This window comes from Chelon labrosus, assembly GCF_963514085.1.
Source record: "Chelon labrosus genome assembly, chromosome: 11".
Classification (NCBI taxonomy): Eukaryota; Metazoa; Chordata; class Actinopteri; order Mugiliformes; family Mugilidae; genus Chelon; species Chelon labrosus.
In genome coordinates this window covers 23,767,808-23,785,065 of record NC_140344.1, presented here as the reverse complement: position 1 = coordinate 23,785,065, position 17,258 = coordinate 23,767,808, and the positions used below count along the sequence as shown (strand labels likewise).

Sequence of the window (17,258 nt, the reverse complement as noted above, 5' to 3'; positions counted from 1 at the left end):
AGTGGTAATAATTCTGCAACTGATACGCGTCTCAATGAAAATCTAAAACTTGCTGCCCTTAGAGATCTTAGTATTTATTAAAACTTTAATAGAGTTTTCAGCTGCCAGAAAGGATTCATCAGAACATGCGGTACGCTCAAGGACAGAAGTGCACAGAAAAGAGCTGAGCAGTACAAGGGAAAAAAAGAATCTTTTTTTTTTTTTTTTTTTTTTAACAGTACATGGACAAGTGTACTCCTAAAAGATCAGCCTCTTAGTAAATTACCAGGAAACTTTAAAGTGCAAGAAAGAGGCACCATAATATGAAAGCACGGCGGCTGTGGAGTCATAGAGATTTAAGTGGCTGCTTGAGCACAACTCTGTTCTCTCATTGTACTTGATTTACACACTACAGGATACAATCAACGGCATTGAAGCAATCCAAACATCTTGATGCCCTTTATGCTAAGTACATTTGTCATATATACAGTTTCTTCCTCGTTCTTGGACCTCTTTGTTGTCGTCATTCTTTCCAAGTAGTTCAAAAGTAGTTTCAGGGTAGAAGTTATGCATTGCTGTGTCGCCGTTTCAGTTGTTTGTCCTTGACTCCAAGGATTATAATCATGTGCAGCGCATGGCAATCACTGTGCTTGCAACAGTACAGGACGTCAGTAGAGATGATATAGCAGGCAATTATAAACCGCAAGAGAAGAAACATTAGTTTGCATTTAATTTAAAATAAGGTCCAAAAGGTGCTTGGTAGTGTTACAGTAAAATGACTGCAGCACTTATCTGACATGTACTCCCTGTGGCCTAGTGGTTAGAGAAGCGGACCAGGGACTGGAAGGTGATTGGTTCAATTGTGTCCACTACCTTGTGTTTGTACAAATGCATGGGTCAAATGCAGAGAAAAAATTCCCTATGTAGCCTGAGACAGCAAAGGTTGTTCTTCTTAAATCCCTTCGCCACAATGGATTGCATTTTGTGTAATGACATACTCAGATGTATAAGATACTCAAGCTTAAATAAAAATCTGCGTTTATGTGTTTATCACAAGAAAAGGGCAATTAATCTCACAAAAAAAAAGAGAGGATGAATCAAGCCTTCCAGAACCGACAGCGTTTGATGCCACAAATCTTGTTGCCAGATTTAATGTGAGCGCCGAGAAACTCCCATTCAGCAAATGGATGTGAAAACATCCTTTTCATTGTCAAACTCCGCAACACGCACTACATCATCCTATACAGCGAAGGCCAAGCATCCAAGTGAAGATGAGCAAAACACATCTTTCATAAGTCACTTAAGTATCATAAATCTGAAATAAATAAGGAGAAGGGACCATTGAAGCTGCCACCATGTTTCACTTCCCGGGCAACAGCAAAGGATGTGAAAGCAGAAGTATTTTTTACGATTATCGCGGCAGTCAGTTAGAAAAAGTGCTTTTAAGGTTATTAGCCATACTTCACTGTGTTACAGAAACAGATTAATTTCTTTTTAACATGTTAATATTTCAGGGAAACGGCTCAATGCAAAACAAACTGTACGGTAGAAAAAGCCACCTCAAGTGACTTTTGTTCAGAGAGATGGAGCGCATTTGAAGATTTTATATTTCTGTCTCTCATTTATAATTCTTGTTCAATTTATCAATATACACTGATCAGCCACAACATAAATAAAACCAAGCTGTGAGGTGAATAATGTTGATAATTTCATTACGACGTGATGCCCTTCTATGAAACTTGGATCATGGCATTTATGTGGATACTGGGATACGTATAACACCACCTGAACATTGGTGCAGAGTCAGTACACTCCCCATGGCAATGGAAAGGGGTTGTTCCTTGCATCCTGGTGCAGTATGTCTCCCAGATGATGCAAAAGAAACTGTGATACAACAGACTAAGCCACCTTCTTCCAATGCTCCTCATTGCAGGTACCAGCCTTGGCACCTTGACTGGTCTGCAGCTATGCTGAACCAGCGTTAATATTCTCAGCAATTTGAGCTACAGTAGCATAAATAAAATATTAAGCTAGTTCTGGATCAACCATGCGTATAAATATGCACGCCACTGGATTCTTTGCATTTAGTTTTCGTCTCTCCTTAAAGGGGAACTACTGTTTTTTACAACCTGGACCTTATTTCTGGCATAGCATACGATCATTTACTCACCCATATAACTTTTGTGTAATTTGTAGTCGTTCGGGAGGTAATTACATCAACGTATATCCATATAGTGGGAGTGACTGGGGCACCGAAACGCAGCCTCGAAATAACGCATTATCTGTCACGAAACTGCTAGTTTTTCTTTTTGCAACATGTCTGAATATTTTTCCAACTCTGAGGTTGTGGGCGAACCATAGCAGTAGCAAATTACAGGTAAACAAGCCAACCGTCGCAGGTGCGCGCGGCACCCAGAGACGACATCATCCAGGTCAGATGACATCATCCGGGGTCTGTAGGTCAATCTACAGACCCCGGATGATGATAACAGCTAACTCTGGACTCAAAGGGGAATAGCACTAGCATATGATAACAAAATATTGGTGAAATGAACGAGTTTCACTTTAGATAATGCGTTATTTAGAGGCTGCGTTTCGGTGCCCCAGTCACTACCATTATATGGATATACGCTGATCTAATTATCTACCAAAGGAATACGAATTACACAAAAGTTATGTGACTGAGTAAACAACCGTATTTCATTCCAGAAATAAGGTCCAGGTTGTAAAAAACAGTAGTTCCCTTTAAGCCACGTAATGTATATATTTTTTCTTAACCTACATTATTGTAAAATTGAAATTATATTCACTGCTATCATGACTTGTTTTTTTTTGGCTGCATATTCTCAGCAATTTGAGCTCCAGATCAGACCACACGGCCTAGCCTTCCAGACTCAACACACACATCAGTGAGACTTGGCTGCATCTTGGCTACCTATGACCTTATTGCACAAAAGCTGCAGTTTTGGAGATGTTCTCAGAAAGTTGTGCAGCCTCCGATATTTACGCCTTGTCAAAGTTGCACAAATCTTTCCACTTGCTCATTTTTCCTGCATTGAACACACAGGTGCTAGGATACCGACATAATCACCTCACCAGTGGTTGTGACGAGTCAATCATAATGTTATGGCTGATCAGTGTAAAAATAGATACTGAGAAAAGAAACAGAATGGAGTGATTTCAAATTGAAGGCAGCTACAATTACAGCATGACAGTGAGTTCAGATACACGCTAAAAGGAGAACAACAAAAACAGCAATGAGAAGATATGATACTGCCAAAACAATTACATTAAACCAAAGTCAATACACAGCTGAATCAATTCTTTATAAAGAAAAATTACTTTCTGAATAGCTTTGTTAGGACGGAAGAGCTATGAAACACTGACAGATGTTCAAAAACATGGCTTGAGGGCAGCAGGAGGGGCAGAAATCTTTCAGCCTGACCTTTAACTTGTCAAAAACATACAATATCACTCTGACGGATGCTCCGATTTCTTCACATTGACGTATAGCTCTGAGCTACGGGGCGGCGCGCCTTATGTCTCCCCGTGAGTCACGGAGGAACAGCGTAATGAAAAGGAGCCTTTGAAGTGTATGAGGATGATGGAATTCATTTCCATTTAAAACTATTTATTTAGAGCAGAGCTCGCACACAACTTGGATTCCATCAACAATCAAAGAAGACAAATGGAGGCACATTATACGCAAAACACTGGCGAACAATACATTGTGTTCATGTAGAGTAGAATAGGATTACTTGAGGGAAAAAAAAAAAAAAAAAAACACTTTTAAATGCTGCCTCAATGAGCTTTAGGAATATACAGTAGATACTGTATGTTTACATATCCATGAAGAAATACTTCTGATGTGAACTTAAAACTATTTCTTTTTGATTATGTGATATGGATGCTACTGACGTCCTGGGAGGACAACTGAATGTGGAGATGGTGAAACAATTTGACATGCAAGCCAAGATAGTTCTGTTAGGCACCGGCAGAAGGCAAATGAATTTTAGATTTAAAATTTTATTTAAAACACATGTACTCCTACATGTATTCATGCAATTATCGGTGCAACACATAAAATCTAATGGGATCGTGGCGATTATGCTCATAGCCGATTAGCCAGACAAGTCTGTTGATGGAGGCTAGATGGACTGGAGGTGATAGAAGGGTTAAGGTAAACAAGACAGCCACATTTCACAGCTGCGGTGAGCAGAAAAACATTTTAGGATGCACAAGGCGTCGAAGCTCGAGGCAGATTTTCAAAAGCAGCCAAAGACCAGGTCGGGTTACTCCTCATCAGTCAAAAGCAGAAATCAATGGGCGGGATGACCAAAACTAGACAGCTTAAGAGTGTAAAGAATGTAGCGTAGTCTTGTGAATCTTGATGTCTTTTGAGGCGTACAGATAGTGGGGTCAGAAGTGGGTGTCAGCAGCATAAATCCATGGACCTAACCCGCGTTGTACCGAAAATCCAGGCTGCTGGAGGCGAAGACGCATGAGGGATGTTTACTCTGAACTTGGAATCAATCAAGTGTTTGAAAGCGCCATCCTGTCAGAGTGTGATACCATATGGCGTTTAGCATCATGATGCTCATGGTACATTTTTATTCACATTCCTTTTGTGGTGTCTGGAAAAAAACTAATTTGCATTAATATCTTTTAGGTTGTGGAGGTTGTGGAGGTCAGTACTCCCAAATTGCGCAGGAGCTCCGTTCCTGTCCCAGAATTGCAATTAACAACCATAACCATGATGTTTCCTTCACCTAACACCACCCAGCTCTTGCAATAATAATGAATGCAATATGAAACATTACCAGGAGCCTCATCACGTACACAAACAAAGCATTTTAATTCTGCAGTGCTGCTTGGATACTCATAAGAAGTCCACATTATAAACAAAGGAAGGTAATAACATGCAGAGGTGTAATATGTTGACCTTAAATCCTGGCAGAGAGATACGCCAGACCTTCAGTAATAGGTTGACCATTTCTTTTTCCAGGCTGTTTTCTTGTAGCAAATACATGGGCCAGGCGGCAAGCATATTACATGGTCACTGCAGATGTTGATATCAGATAGCTGTAGCTAGAGAGGAGGCGCTGATGGCAATGTAATGGACAGCATTACATTTCCACTGTCTACACTTGAGCCATGTGAACCACAACATAGTGTTGAGGAGATTTGGCTTTGGAGGCAATAAAGAACTGCTGCCTGGTGTTAAATAGCACACTGTGGAGAAGTTGCAGGGATGCGTGGATGGGTTAGGGAGGCTTGGGCTGACAGCGATGGGTGATGGATGCTGCACAGCCGGAGAGCCCACAGAGATTGGGGGGTATTTGCTGCAACAAATGGGATTGTGCACATTTTCTACTGTAATCCACGACTGAAGCCAGGGAACAGGGGGCATTGTGTTTAAAGGTTGTGATGCGCACATGGTCAGTGTGGCCTTAAAAGTTGTTGTGCACACGACGGAAAAATAAACTAGCAAAACACAAACTGAGGGATTAAATAAGGAGTTTCATTGCATGAATTAACCCATACCCAATACATATGAAAAAGCATCATTGGGATGTTGTTCTGTATCAACCATGCTTGTACTCTGATCAGCCACAACATTAAAACCACTGATAGGAGAAGTAAATAACATTGACAATCTTGTGACAATTCAGTGTTCTGCCGGGAAATTTTTGGACCTGGTATTCATGTGGATGTTACTTAGACATGTAGCACCCACCTAGACCAGACCAGGCACACCCACCCCATAGCAATGACACTCCTTGATGGCAGCAGGCATCCCCAGCAGGATGCAGCCTGACACAGACACACACACAAAAACACTTTAGGAACAATTAAAAAAAACATGAAGAACAGCACAAGGTGATTAAAATCTCATCATCAGCACTGGCCCTTTTTATTGGCTATAGGGCTGAATTAACATGTGCATGACATTCACTGTTTAAATAAATTTTACTCACTTCCAGAGTCAATTTTGCTTTTGCAGAACTTTGTTATCTTCACCCAGCAGTGAATCTAAGCGACTTCAATAGAACACGGAGGCTTTAAGATCTTCACTGGCAGAGATAAGAGCCTATTCCGTATCTATTAAACAAAAAAAGCATTCATCTCGGAACACCTGCAGCATGAAAGCCAGTCAAAGGTGGGTTACTCTGAAAACACAATAACTCGTTATGTGAAATGTGAACATCCACGCTGCTCGCCTACACTCCAACCTTTTTGTGCTTTCATTTCTGATGCAACCAGAGGCCAATGGGCATCCACATTCATTTGTCTCTAGCTGTGTTTGACACTTCAACTAGGAGTTATTGTATGGTTCTGAGGGCATTCACAGCGCATCTTCAGTCATCTCATTATGACCACATGCAAGACAGTTAATGACTTCTTTGACTTTTCCCTGACTTCAGACCAAGTGGCAACTATTACAGCCTGAGGGAAGTAGCTGCAAAATGAGCTTAAAACACGATGCCTTAAGGAAATCTCTGACATACTGCAGGTCCAACGTTCAACCCCCCCCCCCCCCCCCAATATAGCCATCTTTGACAGATCACCAGAGGCAAATGTCAAGACAAAAGATCAAACTAAGACAATAGCCTTTACTTCTTTTATCTCACGCACACAGATTCTCCTGCAACGGAAGTCTCATCAGCCTCCATCTTTTAAACTTTAGTTACATGATGTCATGTCTTTTTTGAAGTTGGAGAAAATACATTTTTCTATTAGAGGCTCCTTGGATAGTTTCTACTTAAAGTGGCAACCACTTATTAACTTTTTTGAAGAGTTGCCTTCCAATGAAATGATTTAGGAAAAGTTCCTGTCATGTTATTTTGGCCCGTGCCCATCCTCCACCCAGTACCTCTGTGCCCCTGCTATGGGATGTACTTGGTTAGCCGTGGGCTCTATGTGCACGTAATTTTTTTATACATTAGTCTCAATCATCAGGTCCTGGGATCGCCAAAAGCACTGCAGCTGAATATGAAATGTTCCAGATCGAGCACTGTTTAAATTGTTCTACTTGTTAAAATCGGTGTGCTATTTTGTTTCACCTGTCTGACACCTGGATTTTGCAGATGCTTTTCCAATAAAAAACAAAGAAAAAAACAAAACAAAACAAAAACCACAGATGGCCACAGATGCTAGCTTAAAAAAGGAAAAAAAAAAATGAGCTTCAGTTTTAATATTTGTCAGGAGGTAAGCGACACAAGGCACCACTCTATTTAGAAGCTGCAACTCCTCAAACAGTGTGCGGTGATCACATTACACTTTGCTACGTCCGTCTTCACAGTCCGGAAAGTCAATTTGAATATTCCACATGAATTTGCACACATAAGCCATTTTCTTACATGCACTCACCAAGCACTTTATTAGGAACACCTGCACGCCTGCTTATTCATGCAATTATCTGATTAGACAATCATGCGGCAGCAGTGCAATGCATAAAAACATGACGATCCAATTAAATGCGGAATTTTTTTTTTTTTGAAGAACATCTGAACGAGGAAAAATTTAGAGTCGCCTGAAGATGCTGTTCTCCTGGGAAAAGTCTTTAGAGCTAACTCATAATGATGCAAAAGAAATAAAAAAAATAATCAGTGAGGTGCAGTTCTGCAGACAGAAATCAGATCAGGAGAGAATGGAAATTGTTTAAGTTGACAGGACAGGCGAGCTTGAATTTATGTCTTTATCTCTGGATCAAACGTTAATTATTTAGTAAGCTCAAGATAGCGAAGCCAGTTTTGTTGTGACTGGTTGAATAGGGGCTTTCGCACAGAACAGGGCTCGTCCTGTGGGAGTTCATTTTCTGTTCTATTTTAATTTCTTTTCAGTATCAGTCCCACTGTCAACAAAACTCTTTGGTTAAGATTAAGTAAATCTAAAATGTTGGTTTATAATAGACCCTTTCTCTAAGCCAGAAAGCCCTGAAAAGAAACTTAAACATTCAGGCCAGTGCTCATCATTCAAGGAGATGAGCCGGCCTGTCAGTCACGATAGGAGTTTCTGATATCAGGTGAGAACCAGGCAGTCATTTTAAAAGTTGCCACTAGAGTGAAATAATTACCTTGTAAAATCCAACCTTGTCTAATGAATTTGGATTTCTGCTGAGGCACACAGATGGTGGGGTCGGAAGTAGGAGTCGACCGCCTTGCCAACAGTCCAGGCTTCTGGTGGTGGTGGTGTATTTTCTTGGCACACTTAGTCACAGTGTTGTTCTTCTGACCATGTGCATTTTTTATATTCTGATGGCTTCATCCATGTTAATAAAAGCATGTTGCAAATCAAAAGTCATCTCGATTGGTGTCATTAGCATGACAATGAGTTCAGTGTACAACAATGAGTAAAAAAAAAAAAAGATGCTGAATAATTATCTGCACAATCTTTATTTTGTGCGGAATTTGCAAGTCCCTGCCATTGTCCATGTATATCTTTCAAAGTAAAAAGTCATTCCAGACGATTTGCTGTCGCCGATTGCCTGTTCTGGGATTATATCATCTAAAATATGCACAAATCACAATTTAAAAAGTATTTTTGTAAAAAATGTATTACTTACTCCTTATGAGTGACAACTGAAACTCTAATTTCTATTATTAAGGTACTGATTTTCATTTGATATCAGGTATGCATTTTGGAAAAAGCTATCAAGCTATCATAATCCAGAGAAACTAGTTCCTAAAGCATCTAATTCATCCAGTGTATAATTTTATCAGCATCCTAACTGTTAATTATATTGATGATCTTAATAATCATTTTACCGTGCTCCTCTATTAAAAAAAATAAATAAATAAATAAATGTTTTTCAGTTTACTGGCTTGAGTAATCGACCTGAACAAGGTTTTTAGTAAGGCAGTCTTGCAAGTGGGCTAAGTGCTCTTTTTCCACTTAACCGACGAAGCCGCGGCAGCCACACGCATTGACACTGATGCGTGCACATACGCTGATGAAGGGCAGAAATCTCATTAAGATCAACGAGATTGCAGAGATAAAATGTCACTCAAAAATATATCAGCCGTGGCAGACTGAATCTCTGCTTCCATCAAGAAAGAGAGCACAGCCACCTCGTCTTGTGTGTGTGTAAATACTACTGTATATGCCTTCCATATATATATATAGCTCCTAATTCATTTTACAGAGTGAAGGAGATCAAGGAGTACTGCAACAGATGGTATGGTCCCCACGGAGCCCCGATATCAAACGGAGACAGCCTATATCCACAGCTTGGAATGACCTGTCACTACACACACACATACACAGCGTGTGAAGAATTATCAGGATGGCTAGAGTGCAATACAACAGGAAAGAATAGACCCAATCTGGGGTGCCATCATTAGCATAATTTCATTACAAGTTTGAGGTCATTGTTCCTCCGGGTGGAGATGAAAGTGAATGAGGCAACTCGGTGTAATCTACTTCTACGAGGAGGACAGTGAGCACGGTGATTTGTGGGACACGACTGTCAGACCAGGATGGATGAACGGGCTTTGTGACATCCCAAATATGCGATTTATACATCCAGTCCTACAATACGGACTGTCAGAGACTATGAATTCCTCAAAAATACCATCAAATGGTGAGAATGTCATACAATTACTACTTGCCTTCAAACAGCCATCTGCCACATTCACAGCTAATGCTAATCCATGTCTAAAAATATATATTTATTTAAATGATGCAAAGACAGTGTATATTTTTAGACATATACACCGATCAGCCACAAAATTAAAACCACTGACAGGAGAAGTGAATAACATTGACCATCTTGTGACAATTCAATGTTCTGCTGGGAAACTTTGTGAAGAACATCACAAGGTGTTCCCTCACTGTAAAAGTTCCCTGTACTGTAATCACAGTAGCACTCAAGCTGCACGAACTCCACATGCTTGCGCACAATGCGATAACCCGTGCTACCCCAGCATAACCGGACAATATTTCCAAGAGTGTTTGTGTACAAAGAGCGTTCTCAGACATCAAGAGCCATAAATGTACAGAGGGGTTGAGGTGAGGCGACTGAAATAAAGTCCGTTACGGCTCTCTTTGGTCTTCTTTCATCTTCAGTAGTTCCTGCAAAGCTTTGAGAGGTGTGTTTGGGCTCATTATCCCGCTGCAGTAGGAGTCCTTCTCCGCAAAGATACAAACCAAAGGATGTAGCATGTCTCTGAAGAATTGAGCCAGTTTGATGTACGTGTCCAACTCCAGACTTCAATATACTCCCAACAACACATTTTACCAGCTGGTTTGGTATGATTCTCTCTCCTGTTCGTCTCATTTGACACGCTCTTCTGTTACTTCCACATATCAGTAAATACAACAGTCTTGGCCTCGTTTCTCTCTCTTTGGAGTTGCTACTTTCCTAAGACAGGACTAGACTGCCCTGTTTTGATTTTGTTCTGTATCTGTGAAGTTCCTTGCTGTCTCTCAGTGAACAAAGCTTGATGTATTGATCTTTTGACAGTGTGGTCACTTTTGGTGTGCCTGGTGTGCTCTGAATACAACTGATCCCCCTTTTCCACAAAGCATTAGGAGTCCATGCACTGCCCTCTTAGAAACCCTCTGTCTAGCCGCGATTTGACGTCGAAGGGGAGTCTTTTTCCTTGTAATGTACTTCTAACACTTTCACTTTGCTTTGAATACTACTTAGAAAGTGATGCCCTGCTGGAAATCTGTCAGACAGTATGGGTGTCACCTGACCCCTGCTTCACTTCAGGCATTACAACTTCTTCTTTGTATAAATTTCACCTTTTGCACAATGAAATGGTGCTGGATCTTAAATATTTCTTCTGTATTTTACGTATTCCAACTTCTTGTGTTGTTAAGCGATTCTAAATGTTCTCATTAGGTTTACATGGAAAATGTGACAGATTTTCGATTTGGTATATGAGTACACAGGGTGGTTTAAGATATTTAGAGCTAGAACTAAACATCAGTGAATGGGTGTTGTGAAAGAGAAAACTAGATTTAACATGGGGTCAACTGCTCTCCAAGGACATTGATAAATATGGCACGTCTTCAGTTTAAGGGAAGCAGGTCCATACTACTTGGTATTCAATTCCTATTGTAGTCGTAGTAAACGTGATTTAGTTAATTCACATCTCTAATTCTTAGTAACCGTATAGTTAATCTGCCTCGTCCTTATGTGTGTCTGTGTCTGTGCTTGAGCTTTTTAGTCCTCAACTTGCCTCTGACAAATTTGCTTGACTTTCCATGGAGTCTTTTCTGTGTCAGCATTATAAATACTTAGGCGCCTGTGTTGGATGTCAAGGCTGAAGCTGCTGACCTTTTTTTTTTTTTTTTTTTCCTCTGCAGTATTCAGTTTCTGTCATGAGACCTTAAGTAGAAAAGCAAAGATACAAAGTTCAGAGTGGAGACACACGTCCTTGAGGGCAGAGTTATGAGTGCTTACTAGGAAAATGGCAAAAGCGGTCAGAAGAGTTAGTGAGCAGATCTCTTACGTTTAATAGTTTAGTTCTTGATATTTGTTCTTTATATTGTAATATTTAAATGTATTTACTGAAAGTAATTCAAGCAAATAGTGGTCAAGCTCATTGTCCCAACTAGTGGCAGAGCTCTAAACAAATTCCGGTCTTCCGCAATGTTGTGCTAACACAAACATTGGGCTGTCACTTTACATGAATTATACAAAAAGAGAAGGAATATACACCGATCAGCCAAAACATTAAAACTACTGACATGAGAAGTAAATAACATTGACCTTCTTGCGACAGTATTCTGCTCATTTGGACCTCACCTTAGACATGTAGCACCCACCAGCACAAGGTGTTGACCTGGCCTCCAAATTCACTAGATCCCAAACTGATCAAGTATCTATGGGATGATCCACAGAGGCCCCTCCCCTCAACCCATAGGACCCAAAGGCCCCCACTAACAACATTCTTTTGCCAGACACCACAGGACACCCTCAGAAGGTCCATGTCCATTCTCTGATGAGTCACAACTGCTTTGGAGACACAAGGGAGACCTACACAATATTAGGAAGGTGGTCATAATGTTATGCCTGATCGGTGTATATACAGTATACGGTGCTGAGCTTTTAAGGCAATCTCTTCTAACTGTGTTAGATAAGATTTAAGGCTAATTACACACATTAAAACAAACCATGAACAGATTATGAGATAATAAGCCCCCCGAGTGTAAACACTACAAGAACATACAAACACATATCTAAATAAGTGCTGTGAGCGAACGATAACAGTAAATTGACCCGACTTTAAAGCAGTTATTCGCTTAGTGAGGGAGAGTATTATTGTTTAAGTAAAACGGCTTTGCTTAGCAAATTACACAGCAGCACTCGTAGCTTCAGAATGCTAACACGCTCACAATCCCAGTGCTAACATGCTGATGCTAAACCCTATGCACTGGAACATATTTGCTCTCTTCGTTTAAAATATAACGGATCCGGTTAAAGGAATGTGTCATCAATTTTGTTAATAAGTCAATGTCTAAGTGTTCTTGGAGGTCTCTGAAATTTCACAACAATCTGTCCAAAAACTGTTAGCACATTTCACTGGTAATAATAATGCTATGGTGGCGCTGGAAAGAAAAAGTCAGGGAGTCATGAAAGGCCAAAGGAAATACTGTCTGTCAAGCCCAAACTGAAACATCCATTTAGGTTCATGTTTCTCTACAAATTGGTGGACCAACAAACCAAGAGATGGTGAAGCCATTAGCAGGGCTAAGTGCTGACAGAATCCTTTTTGATGGCTGTAAAACAAAAAAAAAAAAAAAAAAAAAATGTAAAAAAAAAAAAAGTCTGAGAAAACTGTAGCTGACAGATGCAATGTTATGTTTTAGTGTTGGGTTACATGGTCATATCCAGCCCAGAAAATAAACATTTTTCATGATTATATGGCTTATTAAAATGTGGATATCTTGTTGTTATGGTATCAGCTTTGTTATGAGAGTTCAGATGGCGCACGAGTCTTGGATGAAAATGTCCAGGGCTAAATAAAATGGGTTATGCATCCAACAACATCCGCTCTTAGATTAAAACATATACATCTATGATTGGTGCTTGTCAATAATCATAAATAAGATATTCTAGACTGAGTGGAGTTGCCTTTTCATCCAATTACCGCCGGAGTCTTCCGGGAATCGATTCAGATGCCGAAATTACCTCCATTTCTCGGTACCATAAAAGCATTCATGGAGGCAATTAGAAGGTTCTCTGTGGTGTGTCTACAACATAAATACTCTACCAGTCTTTTTACTCATGGGACTAAACAAACCAGTGCACTTCTTGATAAATGAATGCAGAAAAAAAGCAATTTTTATAAAGCTTCAGGGAAATATGACTCTGACAGCAATCTATTTTTATCAAGCGCTATATGTTTTATTTTCATCACTAAACCATTTTTCCAGCTGTCAGAGAGAAAATACAAATAAATGGAGAAGAAAAGAAATGCATCCAAATCCATCGCCATCACTCCGTGTGGATACACCCATTCGGAACGTCATGTCAATACAGCCATCCATCTGCCAACAGGTGCCATGCGAGCTTCTCTTAAACTCTTGTCTTTCAGGTTGTCCCATTCATTCCAATTTCTGTCCACAATTTCATTACTCAGTGGTAAAAAACACCTCTACTCAATGGTGGTGTAAGGCATGAGCTATGATATCGAGGATTTGACAATTCCATTACTGGTGCTACTGTATGGCATGCGTTTTGACAAGATTGGTGACCAAATAATCCGAGATCGCCACAGTGATGACAGGACCACGGAATTCCTGACTGATGGATACATCTCTTTGCCCTGCAGAGTTGATTACTGCAGAAAATGCACAGCGGGCCGATGCCTTGTTCTCAAGTGTGAACTTTGTCATCTCTGCTTGTCTGACAATCCTAGATCAATACTCAATCAAAGAGTTTTTCGCCTTGAGGTATTCTGTTGCTTCTCAGTGCAAAGGACCCCGAAACCGAATGGTGGACTACTTGCTGTCATCTTAAAAAAAAAAAAAGAAAAAAAAAAAAGACAGGACTGTCAGACAAGATGAGGGAGTAAAGGAGAGAGTGAGCAGTCACAGACTCCTGTCACCTTGTACAGTGCAGCTTCATTCGGACACAGTGGGACGCAGTGGTAATTTGGAATAAGTAGACAACTATGCAGCTGGAGAATGACAACTAGACTAAGGAGAGCGTCAGCGTCTTAATGAGAGAATTCAAGTATCATACTGCTACGAGGGAAATGACAATGAAGCTTTCAGTGGAGGATGTTCATGAGACAATTTCCACTCTAGTTCAAACACTGAACTACTTCCTCGCTGCTGTAGATCATTCAGGGTGATGGTAATTATGAGCTTAATTGGAATCCTTTTGACATCTCTGCATTCGGGCAAACAACATACGTCCCGCATCTACTTTCTCCAATGAGATGTCCTTTGAGTAAACAAACTCCAAATGCATCGCCATTTCATTTTCCATTTGCAAGGGCGCCACTCTTGCGATAATTATCATGAAATGGTGAAAAACAAAAGAATATCAGATGGAGATATGCGAAAGTGAGACTCCATTATTTCGAGGCATTTGAGTATTCTATTAGCGAACTGTTTTACTTTCGCAGTTATAGCGAATTCAATTAAGCACCAAACAGCAGAGGTGCACTCTGCCTATATACGGCAATCAGCCACAATATTATGACCACTTCAGGAGAAATAAATAACATCGACCAGTTTGTGACATGCAGTGTTCTGCTGGGAAACATTTCAACCTGGCATTCATTCATATGGATGTTACTTAGACATGTAGCACCCACCGAGACCAGACCAGGCACCCCCACCCCATAGCAATGACACTCCTTGATGATCCCCAGCAGGATGCAGCCTGACGCAGGCACACACACAAAAATGGTTTAGGAACTATTCAAAAAACATGAACAACAAATCAAGTATCTGTGGGATGATCCACCTCCCCTCAACCAATAGGACTCAAAGGCCCCCACTAACAACATTCTGTTACCAGACACCACAGGACACCCTCAGAAGGCCCATGTCCATTTTCTGATGAGTCCAAACTGTTTTGGAGGCACAAGGGAGACCTACACAATATTAGGAAGGTGGTCATAATGTTAGGCCTCATTGATGTACATAGCTTTGAATGGTAAATGGTAAAGCAATGAATCAACAAGAACACAAGTTTACTGTTGTACTGGAGGTTCTCTGACACTTGGCAATGCTTAACATCCAGCACACAATCAGCAGCAACAGCTTCAGTGTCTGGTCTATTTTCTCAGCATAATTACCATAGGCACTCTTGTTGTTATCCATGAACATGTAACAAGGTTTACGCTATCAGTTCATGAGGTGTCCAGTATTATCAGCCCTACATAGAGCAAGGCTGCTTGTTGACCACTGAGGAGAAATGGCAGCGTGAGCAGACAGTCTACTGCTTGTGTCTGAACTGACGTATTGTGGTGCTTCTGCCTCCTGGCTGAACCCGGCGTCAGGAGACCGACTGTAATTTATTCCGGAGAAGAGCACGCATTTCAATAGCAACACGCTCAGACATTTTACTCAAAACTACAAAAGGGGACCTGCGGGTGACACTACACGAAACAACCGGGACAAATCATTTGGATGCGTATTCTGGGACCCATGAAAGTCTTGACAAAATGTGGTGGCTATATTTTAGATGTTGGGATACAAGTGAAAGCTGTGACCTGGCCAATCTGAAAAATAACAAGATTTGTTCTTTGGGTTCTTTGGGTTCATTAGGATATTGATATTGAGATGTTGCAGGTGAGACTAGAGTGGTGGACCAAATGTCCAAGTTGATAAAGCTTAACTTTATAGTTTTATAACTTAATTTTATAACTTTTCAGTAATTGGATGATACATGTGTGCATTGTTGTGACCATCAGTCATTCGACGTGCAAAAGGGATCATGTTAGTACCACCAATGGAAGACAAATCAATTACAGAAACCAAAAATATATAAACGTGGGCATGACATAGAAAAAAATGTGAACATTTAATTACACAGATAATGTCATAATTTGCAGTGGCGTATGTGTCATAACTCAGTAGAAGCTTACAAAATTGTCACCTTGGAAACATTTTTATATTCAGAAAAGTTTTTATTATTTTTTTGTCTGAATTGTGAAGACCTGTTTTCCCGATACGGGACGGCAGTGATGACGGCTGGGAGCAGTCGTTTTGAAACAAAATAGAGGCGAGATAATCTAAATTGGAGTACCCGGGGTGCAGTGGGGGTTTTGGCAGGAGCAACGGCCGTCTTTTCTTGTCAGGAAGGGGGAGCGGAAATGGGGCGATGGGGAGAGATTGGTTTGACTGGTTGAACTCTGCGGGGTTTTGAGACCGCGTGTGTGTGTGTGAGAGCGAGAGGAGCAGGTCCCTCCGAACCAAGAAAGAGGGACAGATAATCAAGCCTGAGTTGATGTGGGACCGTGTAGGGGCAAAGGAGAGTGGAAACTCTTTAATAGATTAGCAGCGCTGAAGTAGGGGAATGGCCACCAGGGAGGCCACGAGTTGAGCCATTGTCACATCATGAATTCCCAGTCCTCTATACACCTTCACACGGCCAGCTTTGGGGAGATACATTCTGCTTTAAGGCTCTTTCTAAAATTAGGAAAAAAACTCTCATCTACATAACACACAACAAGGAGAAAAGAGATGGAGAAAGAGGCAGAGAAGACTGAGGGAGAGAAAGTTGATGACTTTTAGCTTAGGGTGGTGCAGGGAACCGCATAAAGCCACATAAAACCCGCAAGGGAGCAAAATAATTTACTCCAAACCACAGAAATGTATTCAAATAAAGTCCCATTCACATATATTCAGATCAAATCACTATTGAAAATAAAGCCCATTTAGAATACAATTTTTTCCCTTTCAGTGGTGTAATGCATATCACTGCCTATGGTAATTCAAAAGAAGATGGCTCAGTTAAGAAGGCTCGGGAAAATCAATGATGCCTCACTGGTGAAAGGAGAACAGATGCATATAAATGACTGAGCACCCAGGGAGTTTCAGGGCCGAATCGGACCGTGCATTTCTATCCACGGGCCATAAGCGCTTGCATCCCATTGCAGCCGTGTGTTCATAATGAAAATGTTCACATGACCAATAAGCAGTCATATATCACAAAACCTTTAATTGGAAAATATTGGTTTAACGGTTGTTTTATAGGTTAGACACTCGTTGAGACTAAAACTGAACTTGTTAAAGGCAAATAAAAGTTGGCCAGGTGGACTTCTCTGAGCCAAATGGCATCATATACATAAACATCCGTAAGTGCA

General features: G+C 40.7%; 1 protein-coding gene across 1 annotated transcript in view; it reads right to left on the bottom strand.

The window, feature by feature from the left end:
• The window catches only part of cdh13 (cadherin 13, H-cadherin (heart)), a 254,830-nt gene that overhangs the window by 141,030 nt on the left and 96,542 nt on the right, over positions 1-17,258 (bottom strand). The window lies entirely within an intron of this gene.